Source organism: Cupressus sempervirens, chromosome 3 (genome assembly GCF_028749045.1).
Source record: "Cupressus sempervirens isolate cs-2001-9-10 chromosome 3, ASM2874904v1, whole genome shotgun sequence".
Taxonomy (NCBI): domain Eukaryota; kingdom Viridiplantae; phylum Streptophyta; class Pinopsida; order Cupressales; family Cupressaceae; genus Cupressus; species Cupressus sempervirens.
This window is the reverse complement of record NC_143120.1, coordinates 1,039,816,844-1,039,834,136: the sequence shown is the minus strand read 5'-3', so window position 1 is coordinate 1,039,834,136 and position 17,293 is coordinate 1,039,816,844. Positions and strand designations below refer to the sequence as shown.

The 17,293-nt window shown below is 36.2% G+C and overlaps 2 pseudogenes; one reads left to right on the top strand and one right to left on the bottom strand.

Annotated features, from left to right (window-relative positions):
• Positions 1-428: 428 nt before the first annotated feature.
• On the bottom strand, positions 429-5,074 carry LOC149570277 (C-type lectin receptor-like tyrosine-protein kinase At1g52310; annotated as a pseudogene).
• Positions 5,075-9,844: 4,770 nt separating this feature from the next.
• Positions 9,845-11,936, top strand: LOC149570276 (uncharacterized protein At3g49140-like; annotated as a pseudogene).
• Positions 11,937-17,293: the final 5,357 nt, after the last annotated feature.

Genomic DNA, 17,293 nt, shown 5'->3' with positions numbered 1-17,293 from the left:
TAATGCAGTATGTATTTTCCTCCCAGGAAAACATCCTAGAATATCTCTACCACAATGCAAATCAGGTGTAAAGGTCAAATGGAGTATTGTTTCATTGAATATCTTTACACATGTGAAGACAAATTTCACAACCTTTACCAGCATCCTCCCTGCATGTGTCAATATAGGGCACTTGGAACAGAGTATATGCATCCATCAGCATAATTGATAGAGGACGTTTTTCAAATGATGAGGTTACAACAACACTGCTCGACATGTATGCAAAATGTGGAAGCATTGACAAGGCAGATTAACTGTTTAACAGAATACCCCAAAGAAATGTGCTCTCATGGACTCAAATGATCCTCATATATGCACAAAATGAAGTTTTCAAAAAATCTTTTCAAAATTTGATGAAAATGTTGTAAAATTAGAAGCTTCAACCTTTACTAGCATCCTCCTTGCCTATCCCAAAGTGGGAGCTTTGGAACACAGTATGGACATTCCATCAAAGCAAATAAAAATACAGAAATTTTGTCAGATGGTATAATTGCAACAACCCTGGTAAATATATCCAGTGTGTGGAAGCAGGGACAGCATCAGAACTGTTTGACAGTATGCAAGAAGAGAGATGTCAAGTCTTGCAATACAGTGAGTGTGGGATATACATAAAGTGGACTTTGCAGAAGTTCTCTCAAAATCTTTCAATTGATGCACCCTACAACATTTCCTGATATTGTAAGCTTTGTTTGTGTTGTATGTGCATGCAGCCATGCAAGCTTAATGGATGAGGGCTGTACATAGCTGCAGCAACAAATATTTACCCAAAACAAGTAATTACAGAACTTACAGTCAATTGCAATAATTAGATAGTTGTAATGATATTATAAACATAGAGATGCATGGGCAGCACTATACCGTTCAATAGAAAGCAACTCTAAGCCTATAAATTTATGGCCCTGCTCTTACCTCTGTTAAGTTTTGAGGGTTTTTATACTTTTATGTCAATTAAATGAAGCAGTCAGATATCTTTTATTGGCCAAGTCACGATAGGTTGAAGAAACCAGTTTTATATTGTGTCCATTTCAGTGGTATTCCTATGCACTAATCTGAAATATTTTTTGCAAATCCATGGAGTCTGGTAACTTCCAAGCTAAACCCTTGGATGATTCCATTGATGCTAGTTAATGTAGAGGGAATATTTTACCATTCATTATTATGTTCTATAAGAGACAGTATGGCTTCTTGGTTAGCGAAAGAAAGTACTACTGATGAGAACATTGCATCTATATCTTGTGGATATTCACATTCAGCCATGATCTCATGTTTACTTGACTCCTTAAACATGAGAACTACATCTACAAGCATAATTTTAGCCTGCCCCAGCTCTTTCTCTTGCGTCATAGCCTGATGTTGTTTCTCCTTGCCCAATTCTGAGTCCTTCTCTATCAACCTCTTACCGGTTTCTCCTATCCAAAATGAGTTCTTGGGATCGTTCTCCATACCATTTGTCCAAATCCTTTTATAAATGAAAATCAAAGAAAGTGTTTAAATCTCAAGTCAAGGGATGAGAAAAATTTATCTTTCATATGTAGATAGTACAATATCAAGGTCAGATATTTCTTTTGCACAAACCCACTTGCACTGAGATGCTGTTGTGTCAATTTCACTTCGAAAGATAATAAGTTTAGTTTATATTGATGTAATTTCATAAAAAACATATATGTCAGAAATTTACCCATACAAACAATAATTTTCGCATGGTTAAGGTATTTTTCATTTTGGTTTATAGGGAAGAAGAAGGTGAGTCCTGTGATGTGGATAATTAATGAGTTTCAAAGAAGGATGTCTCTACTGGGACTCCATAAAAGTTGTCTTAGGGATATCTCTATATTGAAGAGAATACGGAGGGATACACAGTGACATTAAGATAGTAAAGGATAAATGGAAACAAAAAATAAGTATATTTTCAAGATGTAAGAGAAATTCCTCTATTTTCTTAAATTTTTGTATGGTTGATTTTGCAGTGGTTTATGATCAATCCTCTAGGGCACCTACACAATAGAATTGAGCTAATATGTAACCAATTTGGTTTTATGTGTTTGGTTTGGGGCTATTTAACTCTTTATCCCAAGGAGTCCTCGTAGATTTTAACAACAGAGGTTGAGGAAGAGTTGCCTGTGATTAGTTAACTACACCACCTTTCTTTTGTAATAGAGCATTTAAGATAGAGAAAGAGATTTTTTTTTCTTAAGAAGAAAATATGAATCACATCACAGAAAAAGATGGTGTACTGGACACAATAATGGTACAAGAGGATGTCCTAGAATGTTGAAATCATTAGATACCTACATCAAGATCTGATATAAAATCAATTTCAAATACATACTTGGTTCAACCCACTAACGAAAAGATATTTGGGAAATATGAAACAATACTGTTGGCTTATTAGACACTCGTTGTTGTGTATGGAGACCTTGGGGCTTCCCCACTTTATACATTATCTTCTATTGCAATTGAAAATCTTTGGGAGAAAGATTTATTGGGAATTCTCAGCATGATATTGTAGACATTAACAATGATTTCCTTACCAAGAAAATCTTTATTGTCATTAGATAAGATGGTCACGGAGAAGGAAGCACATTTTCAATATATTCATTGTTATGTTGATATGTTAATGTTGGCCAAAAACCAAGCAACCAATTCAAGTGGCTTGAATCAGATTCTAGTTCGATTCGCACAATGAATTAGTTCTCTAGCATTCCAATGGCACATAAATAACAACGTTCCCCTCGAATGCCAAATTATAAAGGAACTATATTGGCTAAAGGAAACATACGCAATGCTTTGGGCAAGTGTAGTTGCGATTTGCATTCTCATTCCCTAGTCCAGGTTCCTGCCTCCTCTTGGAAGGTGATGTAACCATCTGTCTAGAGGCCCATTTGCTAGAAACTCATAAACAATATACCGCTCACCATGTTCATAGAAGCATCCTTTGACAGGTACAAGATTGGGATGACTAAGACCTGCTATCCTTCCAATCTTAGACAAGAACTCTTTCTTACTTTGGAAGCTAGACTTATTTAGCCTTTTGATGGCTACTAATGAGCCATCAGGCAGGGTACCTCTGTAAGTTCCACCCTTCTTTTTATCCCTTAAGAGTTTGTTTCCTTCATTGAAATTTTTAGTTATTGCCCTCAATTCATCATTAGTGTACACTCTCCATGAAGGAGGAACAAGAACAACAGAAGAAGGGCTAGATATTTGCCTAGATCTCTTGCGTCTTTTGCTTTGTCTATAAGCCAGAAGCCAAATCACCACAACAAGCATAGTAAAAAGGATCAAACCACTTACTACTGCAAGGATGACAATATACTCCTTATCACAAGTTTCGAGTTCACATTTATTTCCTGGTATAAGAGATGTGTCCGATAATGGTTAGAGGATATAGTGTAAAGGAATATTTACAAGGAAACATAACTTTAAGATTCAAATAAAGAGTAGGAACTTGCTTCAGGTAATAATAAATATAGAGTGCAAGCTCGTAATTCTTGCTTACAATCTATTATCAAAGGCTTTTTAGTTCACAAAATGAAAATATAGTTATCACCTTTGCTTAGCATGCAAATGAATTTATGGGAAGTTTTGCATCCATCACCTACTAGAGGAACTTTTCTATTGGTCACTAAAGTGCAAAACCCAATAAGCTTTGTCTTGATACAAGAAGAGTTTGAACAATTGAGGGGGGATGGTGGCCTAGGAAAAACAGAGTTATTCCACAGTGTTTGATCACTCCATTGCCAACTAAAACCTTTCTCAGAGTTAACGGCACGGCCTCCAACCCAGCACCTAGTACTGTTGATGCGAGTTTTGTATCACTTAACATAACATATTAGCAATTGAACATTTGATACAGAGTATCAAACATACAATTCCTCTCTTGAAAAGTTATTACTTATGAAGACATAAGCAATAGCTCCAATGTTCCTTACATCGTTGGATACTTGCTCAGTTTTATCGATGTGATTTGTTGATAATCACGTAGGTGGCCTTACGCTATTCATTCAAGGATGACTTGGACTTTGGTGGAATGAAGGTGATGGTGATTCGGTTTGTGAAATGTGCGGAGGCAGATAACGTTGATGGTGTGATGAGGTAGGGTGTGCTTGCCAATGATGATGTTGATGGAAAGCGGTGGTGGTGGAAGGTGAATGGATGTATTCTAATGCTTGGCCTACTCCTCCTAACTTCCCTCTCTCTAAACTTCGACTACCCAGCTACTCACTATTCTACTCCTACTCCTATGAATGGAAGGTTAGCAAATGGACGGGGATCGAACCTAATGAGAGCTGACCAGCGGCCTCACTTCCAAAGGTGCAATGATTCAAAGGAATAATAAACTAGTTTACCACACAAAGCTTCCCAACCAGTCGCTAGGATGCTAGTGGTCTAGTATTGATCCCTATCAAACATTTACCAATGCTACCATACAACTATTCATCTACTTTAACCTCACTTAAACAACTTGAAATGAAACCAACTTTAACAACTTGAAAAGAAATCTAACTAAGCGGAAGTAGAAAACATGCAATAACACCCAATGTTCTTAATCAACATGCAAATCGCAACAATGAAGAAGAGAGCAATTTTGGTATTATCTTTGCAACAATTTCTCCAACCATCCTTTTACAAATGAGAGCAAATGGCCTTTTATAGGGGCCATAAATACAATGGATGGTGGAGATCAAAACAAGATCAACGATCCAGATTAGATCCTCAAAACCCTAATTAGGGTTGCCACCACATCGGCCAATGATTAGGATGCCACCTCATCAATGGACTAATGAAAAAAGTGCAAAAAGTGACAACCAATGAGAAAGCACCAAAGTGGTGGCCAATAAGAAATAGACACTTGTCCTATTCTAGAAGAAAGGGAAATTGCCACTTGGGCTTACATCAAATGATCTTCTAATATAACTCCTCCCTTTTTTTTCATCTTCTTAGCTAAGGCAATGAACCTAGTTAGCCTTTCGTTAACTTCCTCCATAGGAGGACAAGGTGTGTGCTTTGCCTTGAGTTTCGCTGACTTCGCCATGCTGCTTGCTACTTGTAGTATCCTTTCATGATCCTTCTCATATTCTTTTGCAAATCCAATAAAAACATTGAGAGAGGAAAGGGTGCCCAAATGCTTTTTCTTGATAGCAACTTTTCCTAACTCATCCAACTTCGATCTAAAATCCATCTTGTTGACATCATCTTTGCCAAGGGGGATTGTCCTTTCTGCAGTCTTTCCTTCATCCGTATCATGTCCAGTGTACCGATATTGGTGTCGGTTATTTTTTTCATTTTCGAGAAGAAGGGAGTTTTGGGCATCATATCCTCTTTGTCTTTCTTAGTGTTTGCCCGCTTGGGATTCTTACTTGCACTACCATCCTCCATGCTCGTCGCCCTATTACAGGATGGTAGAGTGGTGGAGTAGAAGGCAAGAAGAACTAAGAGGAGCAATCTTTAGACTAGAATGAAAGAAGGATGTCAGCTTAAGGATCCCTTGCAACTTTAAATAATTTGAAATTACCTCTACCAATAGCCAAGGGGGATTGTGCTTTCTTTAGTCTGTCCTTCATCCGTATCATGTCCACTGTACCGATATTAGTGTCGGTTATTCTCTTCATTTCGAGAATAAAGAAGTTTTGGGCATCATATCCTCTGTCTTTTTTAGTGTTTGCTCGTTTGGGATTCTTACTTGCACTACCATCCTCCATGCTTGTCGCCCTATTACGGGATGGTAGAGTGGTGGACCAGAAGGCAAGAAGAACCAAGCAGAGCAATCCTTATACTAGAACGAAAGATGGATGTCAGCTTAAGGACACCTTGCAACTCTAGAGGATGAAAATTCACCTTAATCAATAATCTGTAATGGGCACCCCTGGATATCCCAAAAAAACTAGACCAAATTGCTGAAAGGAATTATGTCAAACAGTTTGCATTCAACTTCTTATTTCTCCGTTTAATGTTTTAAACCCCTTATAACTCCGAAAATTAAATGTTTATTTGTTTGTTGTGTTTCGTGCATGGAATTGGTATCATACAACATAAACAAGAAAGAAACTACAATAGTATGCAAAGTGGAAATGAACTGCTGCTAATAAAATGTTATTTTCAGAATTCATAAAACCAAATACATGGCAGATTTAACAACTCACTAATTACTTCAGCAGTATTGACATAATACTCTAGCCCATGCTTTCGAACTTGCTGCTACAATACTTTGTCCTTCAATCAGTCCACTACCTTCATAATACCATTCCCTCAAAGCGGCATAAGCGTCGGACAAGTAGTGAAGAATATAAGAGCAAAATACCAAATCTGCCTGTAGCCGGAAATGCAATTAAACTGCCTGAAAATGAAGCCAATAACAAAGAATTCCAAAGGCCAAACCCCAAGGGAATGACGTCTAGAATGTTACAAGAGAGGATAGACGTCCTCAAATGCCAAGAACGGAGCTGCAACTCACACACCAATTTCTTCTCATATTCAACCTGTCTAATGAAGCTACAAATGCTTCCTTTTATTCTATTCCCACGGGTCCGCTCAACTCATATGGGCAATGTGGGATAAAGATGTGTAATATAAAACATGTATTAAAATACCCCTTATGTCTCCCTTGGGTACACATCACCATAAAATAAATATTAAAGTAACACTTTAATATTTTACAATTAAATTAGACGTTACTTTAATAAAACTTCAGGCATTAAAATGTATTAGCAATCGAACTCCGAATAATGCAAGTGATAGCTTATCGGAAAGCTCTCACCGAGGAGTATCGAATCCAATCACCAAAATTGACCTGCACTGTGTCCTGCCGACTTACTAAAAATAGTAAGTATGCCTGAAACTGAGTAAATCAACTTCGTTTTGGCCCAAACTGGACATGACTAGGCCAAAACACTCCAAGATCCCATTAAACCCTTTGTTAGCCCTCGGGACCATGTAGAACAAGGCTAACGCACACACACTTGGTCAACTGCTAAAATGGGGACATTACATAATCTTACAACGACTTTTCGGAACCTAGGATATGACTTCAAGAATTTCAAATCCCTTGCAAATCAGAAATTTATCATGCAATTCACCTCCAAATAAAATTACCCAACCTAGGGCAAAAATCGCAGCCTTTTGAAGAAATTAGAATTTTATCTTCCACAAATTTTGGCTCCCACAAATTTTGCCTTCCACAAAATTCGACTCCCACAAATTTTGGCCTCCACAAATTTTAGCTCCCACAAATTTCGCCAAGCAAGAAGAGTGTAGATCTGCTTTTGCAAAATCACCAACGCCTTGAGAAGGAGAAGTAAGAAGTGAGGAAGAAATGGGAGAGAGGCGTCCTCTTATACCCAACTTTCTAACTTCCTCCAAGCTGGCCAACTTGGACCCTGAGAAAAAGAAAAACAAATAATTAATGCAAAATTATGGCCCACAATTAAATACTTAGCTAAAATTAATTTTGCCATGATGAAAATAACTTTTTAAATTGCCATTTGGACCAAAATTGCAAAAAGAAAATAAATAATGCCTTAGAGGTGTTAAATATTTTCATTTAATGAAGATTTAGTAATTATTACGTCATTAAAATTGGATTTTGGCTAACCAAAAGCCATTTTTCAATATTAAATTACCAATTTCAATAAAGGCAAAAAGTTTTCAAAGCAATTGTAATCTATTAAAGCCAATTTTTTGCAATTTTTACCCAAATCAATTTTGCTATGCCAATTTTTTTTTTTTTTTTGACAAAAATAAAATAAAATTTCTTCTAGAGTCAAAAATCAATTTTGCAATTTTATTTCACCATCACAAAAATTAATTTTCTTCACCAAAAAAAAAAAAAAATAAAGATGTTCCAAAAGACCAAATTTAACAAAATTTTCATTTTTGAAAATTATCTAAATTTACACAATTATACCCAAATTTTCAAAAGAAAATGTCTAAGTACAAAATTTACAATTTTATCCTGCCAAGTTTTGTTTTTTAAAATTTGTTCGGCTTAAGGATGAAATTGGTGGCTTTGGAAAAATCAAGTTAAAAAAAAAATCAGGTGAAAAATAAGCTAAGTCTCTTTCACTGGCCTGAAAGTGTCCAAGGCGTGAAATCTTCAAATTTGAAACCTCTGGACCGAAAAATGCTAAGGCAATCGAAAAAAAGGGGGTCCCCAAAATTTTGGGGCGATGGTGTGAAAACCTCACAAGTACTAACATTTTTGCAAAGAGCTTGCAGATGCTGAAGTTCCTGGACAAATGTCAATGCAGCCCAATGGCCACTGCGATTCTGACAGATAGCTTCTGAATCATCCCATGAACTAACTTTTGATATGAGAAGAAAACATGTTCTGATGTTTGGTGCACTGTTCCATCCTTCAGGGCACAATCCTGTAACAACTAATGATAGTATTTACCCATTTACAGCTACCACAATTTTTTAAATAATTCATTGATTCCATATACAATATCAAAAGTACAAAATAGAAGCAACATAATAGGCGTCCAAAGTTCCATTATTGTCTTGATAAGAAGCATAAATATTCAAATTGTGATCCAGGTAACAGAGAATCAATAAACAAATGTCAAAATGCAATGTTAGAAAGACGCCTTAACAGAGATTCGAAATACACCGCAGCTATTAATATACAAATAATGACATCCAATGTGTTGTTCAGAATTCTACAACAAATTAAACACTCCCATCATTTTGAGCGGTTTCTTCCTAGGAAGTTAAATGAATATGGATGAAGAACAATACCTGCTTATGGAATCTTTATGTTGTGATTGAGAACAGATTTTCCAGATCTTGAGAAGAAACTGTACATTTATTTATTGACATTCAATGAAGCCTTTGAAACAAACCCAGGGTTCATTATAGTTGGGGAAGAAATTTAGTATTATATGGGAAAGTCTAAATCACTTTTTGAAACAAGAAGCAAGACAAATTGTATTGATTCAAGGATTCTAAGTCTTTAATTATAAGTTCCATGGATTGTAAGAAAAGTCAAACCCAATTTTTTGGCCCTAGTTCTAAGCGATGACACTTCTGTAAACACTCTTTATCTCTGTGAAAATGTGTGATATATTTTCCTACATCCTTAGCCGACTACTCTATTTTTAAGAGCCATTTAACATTGAAAAATGTTTGATACTCGAGACATTCATCTCAATTTTGGTTGCATCTGACTTTTCTATCATTTGACATTTTAGATATGGAATCTTAACACATTGGTAAGCATATATTTTAATATTGCTAAGAAGGAATAATTGTATATTCAATTAAGTTGCTATTTTTATTGAAGCATGCATTACATTTCCATGATTTATCTTCCAAATTAGTCCTATTCCAATATAAATGTGTTTTATGCTGCCAATATTTTGCATGGGATTCAATCAACATATGTTATTTATATTTCTGGATATTGTTAAAACATCTCGAACTTGATATTTTCCAGCCATTATGATTAATAGTAGAAACTTTTAATTCGTGTGCAACAGTACTTGGTGTATGGTAGAAAAGATTATATAGTGTAATTTTCCTTGTGACAATTGCAAAATGTTTGTCTTTTATTTGGAAAAGTCAGTACCACTTATAATTTCTTGGTGTACGGTAGAGAGGACTCTGTTGTGTGTAATTTCTCTTGTGACAATTGTATAATGTTGGTTTTTTGTTTGATGAAATCTGCACCCATGGTAATTGCTTGCAACCTTTCATCCATCCAATTTGGGCATGAGCTGTGCAAAGATACCTAGTAGGACTCTTCATTCCATTTTCCTCTATTTCCACCATCACTTATTTCATCAAGAGGATGGTAACCTAGTTCACCATGGTGGTGAAAAGAAGTAGACCCGATTCACAGTTTGAAATAAGTCATTAGCATTGGGATTTGATGATCGAATGAGTTGAGTGTGTTAAAAAGATTTACAGGTTCAAGAATTGTAGTCAGCTAATGTAAAAGTAAAACTCTATAACTATTCCCCTATTTCTCTCAGCCCATATTTGGTTGGAAGCCAGTGAAGTATGAAGGGGAGATGAATACGTTTGGACCAAGAAACCATGCTAATGGTCAATGTAGCTTTCATGGGAACCATTTTATTGGACTATTAGATTGTTATAGAGTCTCTAGAGCAGGAAAGCTTTGACATGCAAAAATTCAAGTTGTTGCAGATTACTCAGACTTAAGGTCTGCTTGTTTTCACTACCATGGTGAATCAGGTTCCCATCTACTTGAAGAATAAGTGATAGTGGAAATACTAAGATGAGAGAGTCAAGAAATTCTTATGTTGAAAAGGCTAGGATCATTGTTGAGGCAAATCACAAGGCAATGCTAGTGCATCTAGGAGTGATTCATCATGAGCTACGTGAGGAGTCTTCCTTGAATAAGTTGGAATATCCAATTAATGATTATGAATAAGTCATCTTTGAGTTGAATAGTGATGAGAGAATCTTGTGAAGTCTAGGGGCCAAAAAGCCTATGAATGTTTACATTGGGATGGATCACTCGTTAATCTATGGAGAGCAGGAAAGATATGCATTAAACAATCACAACAATATTTTCTCTTACAATGGCAATGATGCCAATGACAAGTATGATTACAGTGTAACATGGGGACTCACACCCACCTCCGAAACCTTGAAGTACCCGTCCTTGAGATGTCCTCGCACTAGGTACTTGCACACCCAAGTACCCCCACCTCCGCCATTCTGCAATAATGCTTCTGCTAGAATTTGTACTTGGACTTCTATTTGAACTTATTTTTTGAATGTTACTATTAGGTATGTAATGTGTTACCACATTGAATGTTCAATTGTTCTAGTTAATGTTGCAATTTTGATATGTTCAAGTATTTTAATTTGGAATGTTATATCATTTCAAGTTCTATATTCATACTATACAACACCCCTCCCTGCCCTGTCCTGCCCTGGTTGTCCCCCCACTGTCCCGAAAATGAGGCCCATTTTCTCCCTATCCTGGGAACTCATCCTAGCATCCCCCCGTCCCGACGTACCCCAGTACTGGGGTAACATTCTATGATTATGAAGAGAACTAGTATTTTAGTGGTTATTAAGGATATTACTCAGACCATTCTGAAACTCTAAAAGATTGGGCAAAACTAGACACCATGATTACGGTTCATCCATTGCATTATGCAAAAAAGATGGTGAAGAAAGTTTCTATTCACTGTTCTAAAAAGATGGATAGACCCTATAATGACATTACAATTATTGGACTTATAATTTCTACTCTGATGGAAAAGGAATCTAATTTATAGAGGTTTTAAAATGGTAAATAATACTTGAGTGGAGATGACATTTATAAAGAAGAAAATAATGAGTTCAATAATGGAAATGGAGAACCAACTACACATTCTAACAAAGGAGAATACACAATACAATTGGAAGCTATTTTAGACTCAAGATATGAAGATGCTACCGATAGTTGTCTAAATGTTGATGATCTTGACTTATTGTCCATGGTAGCACTTGAAGATGAAGAATCTTGGACTGTAGGATTGGAAAGTGATAGTGACTTGATTAATTAATCAATATACAAGCTTGAGATTCTTAATATTCAACTTATGTCTAATTATGGTGCTCAGTCTACTGTTGGGGTGCAAGATTTTTAGAAATACAAAACCCCTCCCCTGAAATAAACTAATTCCAACAATGAAATAAAATCATTCCAAGAATAGCTTGAGAAATTAACTAATGGCCTAATATAGAGTCCAAATGAAACCTGTTGTGGTGTCCACAACATGCCCCATTCCTTGCTAGGAATGGGGGCCCTCTACTTTTTTCGACTCCTGGACTCGCAAGTTCGAGAGTCGGGAGAAAAAAATTCATTTGAAAGTTTGAGTCAGAGTAAAAAAATTTAAAAAAAAAAAAAAAAACAAAAAAACAAAAAAAAAAAACAAAAATTAGAAAAGTCAAAACATGAATTAAAAAAAAAAAAAATTCATCGCACATGCATGCCACAATGGGATGCACGTGCCAAAGGGCCGCGCATGTGCCACCAAGGGCCGCACGTGCGCCAAAGCACTGCGTCCGCCGGAAAGGGCCGTGTGTGCCATAAGGCACCAGACACTCACCTGCGCACACCGCGCGCACGCCACACCGTTCATTCACCTCCGATTTTGTTTGAGTAACTAGTTTTTGAGATTTTTTGTTTCGGTGTCATTAGGGTGTGTCTTATTTAAGTATTTTTTTATCTCTATGGACTAATATGTGCTTCATTGTGTAGGTAAAAATGACATCAACTTGTCAGGGTCATAACTTTTGACCTGTAGCTCGAAAATCAGAACCGTTTAAACCGTTGGAAAGAAGAATTGAAGCTTTAATTTCAGTCCCTAAAATAGTGAGCCTTTTGTTGCCCAATTTTAGGGACCGACGAAGGTTTGGACTTGAAAATTTGAGCAAAAGACCTTCGAAAAAGCCATTTAAAAATGCTTAGAAAAATTTGTGAAAAAATATTAAAAAGTTTCAAACATTTGATCATTTTGGATAATCTAGATCACTTGGTTTCTCGCTGGGAAGGATAGGGTAGTTGGAGAGATGACAAAGGTCGAAGATACAGAGGTTGGACACATGAAGCGAAACAGGTTCCTCATCTTATGTAGCTATTAATGACAAGATTCAATGCAGGTGCCTTGGGATTTTAGATCGAAGAAGTAGGAGTTCAAGTTTATGAAAGTGATTGGCTATAAAGAGGGTATAAATCATCAAAAAGGGGCAAAGTATGTACACAAAGTGATCTAAAACCCCATTTGAGCAAAATCTAGAAACTATTTTCAAAATTGACAACTTTGATTTTTTTAGTCCAAAGGAGCCTAAAGTGTTTTCATGTGTGAGTGGAGTTGTGAACCATGAGATAAGACCACCAGAAGGAGAAATTATGATGTGTGAGTGTACCCCTATGGTGGGGGACTTGCTGGATCAGGTCAGATCTTTTTATTATCCCTCTCAGTTTGATGATTTTCAATTTGAATATGATGCAAAATGTAAGAGAACTTGTTTGTGGATTAATCATGGTCATAAAGAGTTACCACAACTTCTGATTTTGTGTGATTTGTGCCTGGAATTTGAACCACGATTGTCCAAACTTTATTTTTCTAAGTACAAAGACAAGTCAACATTTTTGAGAACTATATGGGGTGGTTCATCACTATTACACATAATGAGAAATTTATTGACAACTATCCCACATTCTTATTATTCAAGTTTTTTTGTAGATAAGTTTTTGTTTTTGTTTTTGTTAGTCTTTTTAGTCTTTCTAGTTAGGTGTTGCATGTTTGCTTTTAGTCGTGTGTTTATTTTAAAGTTTTGTCAGTCTTTGGGGGAAAGGTGTACTTGAGATTTTCTCTTAAGATTTCACTAACCACTCTTTGGTTTCGTTTTTAGGAAGAGGTATTTCTTTGTCAAAAGATTTCGATGATTGTGTGTTTCATATCAACCAAGCGACATATATTTCTTGTGGAAATAAGATATTTTTAGTTTGAAAATCAGAGGCTTAAACCACAAAGTTCTCAACACTTTGCAAATTTAAGATTTTGACCATTTTAGGTGTTATTAAATTTAAAGTGGGAGATGACAAAAAATAATCTAAACTTCAATTGGTTCAAACAGGAGGGATCTCCTCGAAAGGTTTCCAAGATCATTGTTTGGCTTGAGAGTTTCTAAAGAATTCTAAAAAGAGGAACGCAAGGGATGTTCATAAGAGATCGAATCCAAGAAACGAGACCGATGTTCTGGCTACACAGTCTAAGCATAGTCAAGATATAGAACCAAAAAAAAAAAGGGGGGGACAGTGTTAAGTCTGAAGGATTCTAAGATCTTAAAAGGCAAAAGATATGTTCTTGAAATGAAGTATCTTGTATTCAAAGTATCGTTCCATCAAAAGTAACATGTTGAACAACATGTAGCAATTATTCAAAAGCCAGAAATTCAAAAGAACATTACATCCCACCAAGAGTCCTCAAATTGATTCTCTCATCTGGTCAAGTAATTGATTGAGAAAAGCCTTTATGAAGATTCCGAATGAATGAGCTGGGAGGAGTGGAAGCATGTTTTCGAGTTGTCAAAAAATTTCGTCTTGATACGTCAAAGGAAATGAATACACAACGCACACACTGAGTTTCAAGGTTTCGAATTCTGAGATTTTGATTGCAAAGTCATCTGAAATACGCTCGAGGTGTTTGGAGTTCGGTTGGTGTTTGACACATAAGAGGAATGTTTGCTGATGAAGAAATGCCTTGGTCATTTCTTCATTTTTTCGGGTCTATTTGTTGTGGTGTCCACAACACACACTCCATTCTTCGCTAGGAATGGGGACCCCTTACTTTTTTTGCCTCTCGAACTCACAAGTTCGAGAGTCGGGAGAAGAAAATTCGTTTGAAAGTTTGAGTCGTAGAGTAAAAATATTTTAAAAAATAAAAAAATACAAAAAAATATAAAGTCAAAAAAAAAAAAAAAAACCAAAAAAAAAAAAAAAAAAAAAAAAAAAAAAAATGCCGCTTGTGCGTGCCAAAGGGCCGTGTGCACCACCAAGGGCCACGTGCACCCAAGGGCATGCATGCGCCACCAAGGGCTACACATGTCACCAAGGGCCGCGCGTGCGCCAAAGCACTGTGCGCGTCGGAAAAGGCCGCGCGAGCCATAACGTGCCAGACGCTCACCTGTGCACACCGTGCACGCTCCACGCCATCCATTCACCTCCAGTTTTGTTTGAGTAACTAGTTATTGGGGGTTTTTGTTTTGGTGTCATTAGGGTGTGTCTTATTTAAGTATTTTTTTATCTCTACGGACTAATATGTGCTTCATTATGTAGGTAAAAATGACATCAACTTGTTGGGGTCATAACTTTTGACTTGTAGCTCAAAAATCAGAACCGTTTATACCGTTGGAAAGAAGAACAGAAGATCTAATTTTAGTCCCTAAAACAGTGAGCCTTTGGCAGCTCAATTTTAGGGACCGATGAAGGTTTGGATTTGAAATTTTGAGCAAAAGATCTCCGAAAAAGCCATTTAAAAACACTTAGAAAAATTTGCGAAAAAATATCAAAAAGTTTTAAACATTTGATCATTTTAGATAATTAGGATCACTATGTTTCTCACCAGGAAGGATAGGGCAGTTGGAGAGAAGAAAAAGGTCGAATATACAGAGGTTGGACACATGAAGTAGAACAGGGTCCTCATCTTATGCAGTTATTAATGACAAGATTCAACGCAGGTGCCTTGGGATTTTAGATTGAAGAAGCATGGGTTCAAATTTATGAAAGTGATTGGTTATAAAGAGGGTATAAATCATCAAAATGGGGCAAAGTATGTACACAACAAGTGATCTAAAACCCCATTTGAGCAAAACCCAGAAACCGTTTTCAAAATTGATAACTTCAAATTTTTAGCAATTTGAGCTATCGAGTTGCGCAGGTACGTAGGTTCGTAGCTCTGCATTTTCATGCAGCTCCGCATTTTCATAGGTTCGCATTTTCATGCAGGTGCACAGGTTTGCACCTCCGCAATTTAGAGGTGCGTCAATAGTTAACTGCTTGTTCCAAAAATAGCACTTTCCATGCATCAAAAACGCATTTTGACAGCAGTTTAACTTCGACACACACCTAGTGAAGGACCAGCTTCTATTTTTGGCACCTCCATGCACTTCCACTTCGACTGAAGGCTTCCTCCTACTTTCTCTGTTTTTGATATGTAAAGGGCTCATGCATCCAATAAATGAATAAAATATGGATGGGGTGATTGTTAGTTTGTTTTAATGTTTTAAAAGCATTTTATTGCATCAAGATATCTCTCACTCTCAACACAAATTGAGGAGACGATTTCTTATAAATACCCTATTGTAAAATGTAACAAAGGCCGCCGTTATTATGCAATAAAATTATGGTTTTGGTGCTCGCATTTGGAGTGTAGTGATTCTTGCTTGAATGTGTCATATTTTTGTGAATTTTATTCATGAGATTGTGATTGAGCCAAAGGTTTATTGCATTGTTTTTAGTTATGCGATCTTTTAGTTTTAGTGTTTGCTACAGATATATGAGTTCTGCTGACGTAACGAGCTTGAGAAGAGATCACCTGATTGTGTCTACATAGCTTTTTGTCTCGCATGAGTGCACTTTCCGTGGCCTTGCGATTTGATGAAGAGTGAAACATCATTCGATTTGTTAAAGATTCTCACCGACAATTGCATCAGTGGATTCTAGGAAGCGCTGCTCCTGTTTTCATTTGTTTTCTACTGATTTCTTCGAAGGTTTAACTCACAATGTGTTGTGTTTTGTAGCTTATGTCCATTTAGGAATTTTGATTTCAAGTTATTTCAATTTCATGTTATTCGCTTTACTAACCCCCTGTTAGAATAGGAGCTCATAGTAGCTGCATTGTTAGAGTTGCATTTATTAAAAAATAGAAAAATAGAAAAATATTGTTCTTTTGGTGTGATATTTTGAGACAGTGAACAAATTTACTTTGATTTCGAGATAAAAGAGTTTTTAGAACCAATAAAGGCCTTCTTGTGATCACTCACATTTATCTTCTATTGAGTGGATTTTGGTACGTCACAAGACAAATATTGAACCTTGGAGTGGATCCTTAAAAACATTTGCTTTTCAAGAGAGGAATTACACAATGGATTCCTGCCGTTGACCTCGTGCAAAATGAACGCCCAACAAAACCCTCACCAAGCGTCAGGTGAACAAAATGGACAAAATACATCTTGGTATTTTTCAAAGACCCTCATGTTGTTTTTTCTTTGAGTTTTTGTTTCTAGTGAAACAATATGAAGTAGATACAAAGAACATATGAGTTATTGCCTCTGTAAAAGGAAAAAACCATGGAAGTGCATTTGTTCAAACTTCAAATTAAATCACATGTAAGGTGTTTTAACAAGTTTTCAAGCATACATCACACAACATATCATAAATTGTGGCAGCCTGCAATATAGGCTTGAAATGATGAAGAATAAGGTAAACAATGTATCAATATGTCCAAATGATGAAAATCAAAGGGTTTTGTACAATATAAAGCTCCAAAAGGCCAAGAGTATATAGAGAAAGAGAGACGCGATTTGGCAAATGAATTGGATTTCATGCTAAATTTACAAAGAAGAAAAAAAATTACTTTTCAAGGTATGATAACAACATAGCTCTCTCATCTCTAGAATAAAAACAAAGAAGCTCAAAGTACCTGTAGATATTAGTATCAAAGAGATCTTCTTCAAAATAAATATCAAATTGGGGTTTTTATACAACTCTAAGGTACAAGAATGGATA